General features: G+C 44.1%; 1 long non-coding RNA gene across 1 annotated transcript in view; it reads right to left on the bottom strand.

The window, feature by feature from the left end:
- Positions 1-7,831, bottom strand: part of LOC145720831 (uncharacterized) — a 156,922-nt gene extending 149,091 nt beyond the window's left edge. Inside the window, exon 1 of the long non-coding RNA XR_014144040.1 lies at positions 7,741-7,831. This is a non-coding gene — a long non-coding RNA (uncharacterized LOC145720831). The remainder of the gene's footprint in view (positions 1-7,740) is intronic.
- Positions 7,832-8,208: the final 377 nt, after the last annotated feature.

Below are 8,208 nucleotides of genomic sequence, written 5' to 3'. Positions count from 1 at the left end.
GAAAACACCCAGAACTCTTACAACTCTCAAGGTAGGTATTTTGATCCTTGTTTTGCAAACAAAGAACCTGAGGCGCAAAGGCATCACGAGACCAGCCTGAGATGGTGTGGTGGGTCAGTGTGGATTCAGGATTCTACGTCAGATCCGCCTGGCTGCAGACATGCCCGGGGGGCTGCTGTCCGTTCTGCGTGTTCAGTCGTCGGCACCACAAATGTATCAGCAAACCCATGTGAGGCTGTCACTAAATGCACCCCTACTGTGTGCTGGGGGGTCACGGCATTCTCTGTGATCCACGTGAAGTTGCCATTGCTGCTCACACTTTATTTTCTGTGGCTTCCATGCTATACTATGTTTAAGTCACAAGATACTACTCTATGAGTGGGATAGTCATTAGAATTTAGAGCAAAAGAAAAAGTCATGGGCTATTCAAACTTAGTCTGTATTTAGTTTATGTGAAAAAAGTTTTCCCAGACACAGGAGGCATGAAATTATTTAGACAAAACTCATATTTGCCGCATTTTAAAATGGAGGAAATGGACTCACAAAGTGAAAGTAAACTCCCCAAAGTAGAGGATCTGAAGGAGTACCAAGTCTGAATCCTGCATCAGTATGTCCGCAAATCCGTCATCCTAAACTATAACTTTAGCTTTAACCCCCTGAAAAGACAGTGCAGAATCAGCCCGTAGACACAACATGCATTTAGACCCCTTTCCGCCAGTTTTAGGATCGGTGAGGCATCAGTGAATTTGCCTGCTGGTTGCCCGGAGTGTCGGCCTGCCGACTCCTCCCAGGTGAGGAGCTGGAAAATCCCTCTGCTTGCCTAAAGGCTCGGGCGATCATCACCTTCCAGACTCCCTAAGAGAAACTTGAGTAGCAAGAAAGTTATACAGAAGCTATCGCCATTAACTGGCTAATGAGGACTATTGTGTTGAATGGGTTTTGCTGCTATGGTAAATCCCAAGTTGTGTTTCCACTGAGTGCAAGTCTGGTCATCTGCTTTCCTCCTCTCCAGAAAAGTCACTGAAAGGAGATATTTTATTCTGATAAGCTAATTTAAACAGATAATAGCCTTGTATGTACCATATCGTGAGTTAGTTTTTAATAGGTCTTTAAATCGGAAACTAAAAGTACAAAGCCATAAATCTAATTATTTTCCCCTCCATCCCCCGTATTTTAATATGAGATGTGCTAACGTGCAAACAATACAAAACATCAATGGAAATGATGTCTAATGGGGATAGAGAATATATCAAATAAAAGAATGCTATTTAATAGGCTAATATCACACATTAAGCTTAAAAAACAGAAACCTGATCTGAAGTCTAGGCTGAACACATCCATTTGTCTTATTCTCTTGCTTTAAAAATTAAGCATTATTTAAATGTCTCTTAATGCTGCAATTGTTCATCCTCCAAGAAATAAAAGATCAGCAGCATTTCACACATTTTGAAGGTAAAATAAATAGCAGTCCAAAGATACATCATCGATAGAATCTGAATTTGTTATTTACACAGAGCTGCTTTCAGGGAAACACAACCTGCTTTGGGATGCAAGCAATGAATGCAATATCCTTTTCCCTTAACATTATAAACACCGAGATGAGAGCATTTATTTGCTGACAATAATGCACTTCTAAATAATAGGAAGTTTTCTTGTGGGATCATTCTAAATGGTGAGACCAACAGCACCAGCTTTGGCTCTGCTGGGTGGGTGAGTTACCAGGTAGAAAGTGGGTTACTTTCCTTTTCATACAGACAAAACATCCAAGCCAACAGTGGTCCCTCAGTTTATGGTCTTCTCTGTGTACATCACACCCCCCCACCCCCAAGCAGAGATGACTCCCCTATTTCACCACCATGGGCAATCAGACAAATGTTCCTTTGGGTATGTGTTTTTCATTAAAAAAAAAAATACATTTGGAACATTTGCAAGATCTATTTCATAAAGACATATTATTGGGGACTTGATGGCATAATTTACATCTCCTTCCCAGCTTAGTGAAAAAAAAATGTATTTTTGAAATAATGCACTTGAAAGTCCTTTATAAACATTACCTGGTAGCAAGTATTCTAAGTCCCAGAAGGAAACAAACTTGCCAAAGTCCACACTGCAATAGCCGGCACTTAGATACAAAGAGTATCTGGGGATTCTTATATTTTCCACAGATATGTTCTAACCAGCCATGTAAAGGAGAGGTTTCACCCTCAAAGCACTGATACTACATTGATGAGGATCACAGAGGATCCCACAATTTACTTGCTAGTAGAACATGAAATCTTTTAAAAACTTTACTTCACACAAGTAGGGACCATATGGGGAATAGATTTTCAGCTTCCATTAGATACCTGGGCAGATGTTTGCTTCTTTTGTAACAAACTCAAGAAAAGAAATTGACTTTGGAAACACACTTCTAAATATAATAGAGAGACAGGGAGAGAAAACTAGGTTAAGACCAGAAGTATTTCTATATTGTAAAGGTCCAAAAGTTTGAAAACAGAAAGGGAAATAGAAATTGGTAACATTTATCAAAATCATGCCATAAATGTCTTTGGAATCTAATGTATAAAAATAAAGATGAACTTTTGCATCGCATGCTGTATCCAAAATGGACCATTTAATAAGTGAAAAATGTCAGGATCATGAAGGTACTGACCCAAATTATCTCCATGTCTTACTCCTTTTTCCCCCATGAGCCCTGTACTTCTTAAACTGACAAAAAAATTGAATGTGTAATATAAAAACCTAGAAAAGGAAATCTTCATGCCCAGATGGTTTCACTGGAGAATGTTATAAAGAATTAACACAAGTTTAAATAATTTCCTCCAAAGATAGCAGAGGAGAAAGTATTTCTCAACTCACTTGATGAAGCCAATATTATTCTGATACACAAACCAAAGACAACAGGAAACTACAGACAAACACTTCTCATGAACTCAAACATAAAATACTAAAAAAAAGAAAAAAAAATTTAACGAACTGAATCCAGCAATGTACAAAAAGAATAGTACACCATGACCAAGTGGGATTTATTCCAAATATGCAAAACTGACTCAATATTCAAAAATAAATCAATGTAATCCACCATATCAACAGTCTAAAGAAAAAAATCATATGCTTATATTAATCGATGCAGAAAAAGCACTTAACAAAATCCAATACCCATTTATAATAAAAATTTTAAGCAAACTAGGAATAAAGGGAAACTTCCCAAACCTGATAAAGAGCAGCTACAAAAACCCACAGCTGACATCACACTTAATGGTGAAAAACAGCGTTTACTTCTTAAGGCTGGGGAAAGACGAGTACGTCTGCTCTCACCATTTATTCAGCCTAGTGTTAGAAGCTCTAGCCTGTGCAATAAGGCAAGAAAAATAAAAGGAACAGACTGCAAAGGAAGAAAGAAAATGGCCTATATTCACAGGTGACATGATTGTCCACATAGAAATCCTAAGGAATCTGCAAACATTCCAGAATTAATGAGTGAGTTCAGGAAGGTCACAAGACATAAGGTAAACATACAAAAATCAATTGTATTTCTATAAACACAATAAACAAGGGGAAACCAAAATCGGAAATGTAAAATCATTTGCAACTGTTCTAAAGAAACAAACACGTACAGGATCTGTGTGCTGGAAGTTACAAAAGGACAATGAAATGAATCAAGGAAGACCTAAGTAATTGGAGAGGCATACCAAGTTTGTGCGTTGGAAGACTCAACACAGTAAAGATGTCAGTTCTCCCCAAATAAATCTATAGGTTTAATGCAATTGCTACCTAATCTCAGAAAAGTTTTTTTTTTTAATAAACATATATGGGCTTATTCTAAAATGTACATGAAAAAGGAAATGTCCTAGAATAGCCAAACAATTCTGAAAAAGAAGAATAAAGTGGGAGGAATCAGTCTGCCAGATTTTAAGACGTTACGTATCTACAGTAATCAAGATAGTGTGGTATTGGCAGAAGAACAGCAATCAGTGGAACAGAAGAGAGAACACAGAAATAGACACATGCAAATATGCCCAACTGATTTTTCACAAAAGTGTGAATACAATTGAATGGAGGAAGGACAGCCTTTTCAAAAATGGTGCTGGAACAACCAGACTGTCATAGACCCAAAAAAAAAAAATGAAAAGCAAAAAAAAAGGCGAAAATCTTCAGGACCTAGAAATACTCAAAGTATTCTTAGACTGGACACCAAAAGCAAGGAGAAAACAATAAATTAGAACCCATCAAAATTAAAAATGTTAATAGGATGAAAAGAAATTGGCCTGAGAGAAAATATTTGCAAATCACATATCAGGAAAAGGACTTGTATCTAGAATATATCAAGAACTCTCAGAACTCAACAGTAAAAAAATAAAGTTTAATTAGAAAATGGAAAAAAGACTTGAATAGATATATCACCAAAGAGGACATACAGATGGCAAATAAAAGATGTTTAGAACCATTAGCTAGTAGAAAAATACAAATTAAGAACACAATGAGCTAATGCTGTACACCGATCGGAATGGTAGGAATGGAAGCAGTGACAACATCCAGGGAAACCGGATCGCTCACACTTTGTTAGTGAGAAGATACAACCAGAAGGCCGCTCTGGAATGTCGTGGTCAGTTTCTATTAAACCTATAAGAGAACTTACCACATAACCTCACAATTGCACTCCTGGTCATTTGTTCCAAACAAACTATGTCAACACAAAAGCCTGTCCATTAATGTCCGTGGCAGCTTTATATGTAATAGTCAAAAACTGGAGACAATATGGGTCCTTTAACAGATGGACGGCTAAACAGACTGCGGTCCAGCTACACACAGGTTACAACACAGCAGTAAAAAAGGAACGGGGATTGGTTTGACTTCAGAAAAATTATTCTGAGCGGTGAAGTCTGATCTCCAGGAGCACATGTAGGATAAAGGGAGTCTATGGTGCTGGGCCAGGCATGTGGCTTGATCGCGGGGTCATCCATACCACTGCAGAGGATGCTCTGCACCCACAGCAACCAGTCCACGTGGAACCACATGGAACTGTGGAAATCTGAATCGGCCCTGTCCTGGTTTTGATGCCACACTCTACTTACGAAATGTTAGTGTGGAGGGAGGCTGGCTTTGGGCATGCATCCTCTCTGTACATTACTTTGCAACTTCCTGTAAATCTATAATTATTTGGGAATAAGAGTTTCTGCTTATTAGATTTTTAAAGAAAAGCTACTTAACTACAGAGAAGGAGTAGGAGGAGGTGGTATGTTTGGGCACACCATACACTCTAGAAATGTACAACTGAGAGAGAACCAAAGAACAGTCAAATAAGACGGTTTTCCCAAGGTGACATCGACAATGTGCCATTGGTGAGTAAGTGATTAATTCTCAACTTGTCTTCCACATGTAAATTATAGGAGGAAGGAATCCATTTCATTCTGCGTCGCTTTTTCCCCAAAGGCTGCTCCCTTGGGAACAGGAAGCAGGACAGGCAGGTGTCAGAACAAGGAAAGAGGGGGCTTGGGGAGCCACTGTCCTTGGCAGGGCCTCGCACCTGATGGAGCTGCCAAGTCGAAATCTGCTCTGGGTCCTGGACAAGTAACAACCTGGATGGAAAAGCTCCAATTTCCCAGTGACTGATTTCTCTTCTCTGTTAAGAAAGACAGGACCTCGGCCATTATTGACCACCATGTGCTGAAGGGGCTCAGCCAAGTCCTCTATAGGAACAACCTCACTTCTGTCTCACAATTACTGGGAGGCAGATTCTATCGCTGTCCCCACTTGGCAGCAACCAAACCATCCAGGGGGTAAATAACTGGCCCTTGGAGCTCAGCAGAGCAGGGATTCGAACCCAGGCGACTGGAGCCAGAGTCTACAACGTCTTAAAGGCGGTGCGGGGCTGGGCATCGAACTGCATCCTGCCCACAGACCCCACACGGGGTCTCCGGCTCATGACAGCTCCATGCTGTGTCCCCTCCCACCCGGATCTGGCTCTGACGGACCGTCACTGACACTTTTCATAGAGCTAAGCCTCCCTGGTAGGTTTTGAACTCGTATTCTGCAAAATCATCATGCAGAATCCCATGTAGAAAACAAAATGTTTTCCCCATATGTGGCGCTGTTGCTGTTTGTGTTTCCTGGTTTTGCCGGGGCGGGGGCGGGGGGGGTAGTGTTGTAAAGAAAATCAGGATGATTTATTGTGGTCTCTGCTTCAGTGACTTTCGGACAAACTAAAGTCCTAAACTCCTGTACCAGAAAAACAAGAGCTAGTGAGAGAAAGAGGGAGCGAGAGGGGCCTCCGGGGTCCCCGGGTCCTGTGGCTCCTTCCTCTTCCACGGCTGCCATCTTGGTCTCCTTCAGCTCTTTCCACAGCAGACACTTCACCCACTGCTGCCAACCTCACACCGGACGGGCCCGAGCTTCGTGCTGGTGCTGAGGCTGGACGCACACACAGGGGTGCTACCCAGAGGAGCCCCAGCCTGCCGGCCTCTTGCCCCCACCTCCCCATCGGGATGTGCACTGGTCGGGCCCCCGCTCAGCCCACAGGCCTTGTCACGTCCTGCGGGTGACCCCCAAGTGGGAGAGGACCAGCAGTCTTTCGAGCGCATACACGGTGCTTCCCGTGTCCCCACGGTGTTCAGAGACATCTGCTGTCTCCTTTCCAAAGGGATCAGCATCAGCTTTGCAGGGCCAGGATGAAGCCCATCAGAGTGAGCCGCGCGCTGGCTCAGGAGTTTCCCACCTCTCTCAGTGGCCCCGTCCTGGAACCTCTGGGTCCTCGACTGTACCTCCCTTGGGGGAGTTGGTGGCCAGGAAAGCAGTGAGTGCCTCATGCCAGGACCGAACACACTCGCCCACCGAGGACCCGGGATAAGAGGTCCCATCGACACCATTCACAAGACAGACGCTCAACCAGGGCCTGGCGGAAAAGCAACCTCTGTCGGGTCAGGCAGGAGTCTCCCTCCCACTGCTACACAGTTCCACAGAAACGTCCTGTTTCCACATCTCACACTGCTCAGAACCCAGCCAGGACGGTGGCCCACAGGCTCGCCGCCTACCGTGTTGTTCTCTCAAAACAATTTCTGCAAAGACCTGTTTGGGGCCACGTCTGTTTGGGTGTAAGAAAGATGGTGACATGGGGCAGGGAGGGGGAAGAGCGAGCGACATAGCAGTGACCCCAGTGACAAAGGGGGGGCCCTGCTGGGTCCATCCAGGGAGCAGCCTCCGTCAGCTTCAAAGGGAGTCGGGCTGAGCTCTGGGACACAGGGGAGATGACAGGCCGACCCACAGAGGGGACTAGCACATCAAGGATGTGGCCGACCTTTGACCAGCCCTCCCCATGCACACTGGGGGCTAAGGGGCTCCCTCCGGATCGGTGGCGCTGCCCCATGCAGGAGAGCCAGGCGTCTGCACCAAAGGGTCATGCACAGGGCACTTTGATGGCCGTGCCCATGGGGCCGTGGAGTTGAAGCACAAAACCAGGAGGAGGAGAAGCCCCAGGCCAGGGGCTAGGGGACCAAGGAGGAAAGTGCCCGCTCACCTCCCCCAGCCTCTCCTGCATCAGCACCCTCACCCCTTCTCAGGGACTGTGACTTCATACAAAGTTCTCTCGAGCAATGGAAGAGGGAGGCGGGTCCACACTCTGCAGAGCGATAGGTGACAAAGTGAGGATCAAACAGGTCGAAGACCATTTTCTGGCCTAATTAGGCCCTTCCTCCAAGTGCTGGCTTCTCCAGCGCGATGGGAGGCAGACACGGCCTTACTCACGTGTTGGAACCATGTTCACATGCTTCCCTCCTCAATACTCTCTGCCTACAGTCGTGTGCCTTTCTTATGGTTCAATATTTACCAGAGAACTGCAAAATTAAAAGAGATCCCATGGTTGCAGAAGACAACATAATTATAAGGGTCAACGTGATAAGACATATAATCTTCAGAGACCTGCAGGTTTGCCTAATAAAATATTTATATCAGTCACTGTTGGACACCCAGAGACAGGATATAAACAATGCTTCAATCTCACTTTTCAGCGTGTACGAAAATGCCCACGTGCGCCATGCGCGTGGAAGTGCCCCCTGCTTCCGCATACTCTATCCACACTAAATGCCACCAAGAAAGCACGACTGCGCTATCGCTCTTGAACTCCATTTCTTTTATAAAGTCGAAAGAAGCTCTTTCTTCCTTCACTTATACTCCATAAGGAACAATCTAATGCCCCTGCTCCTTGACCCCACG

This window comes from Leptonychotes weddellii, chromosome 3 (assembly GCF_054177405.1).
Source record: "Leptonychotes weddellii isolate Sample4059 chromosome 3, ASM5417740v2, whole genome shotgun sequence".
NCBI classification, from domain to species: domain Eukaryota; kingdom Metazoa; phylum Chordata; class Mammalia; order Carnivora; family Phocidae; genus Leptonychotes; species Leptonychotes weddellii.
This window is presented reverse-complemented; position numbering and strand designations above follow the sequence as displayed.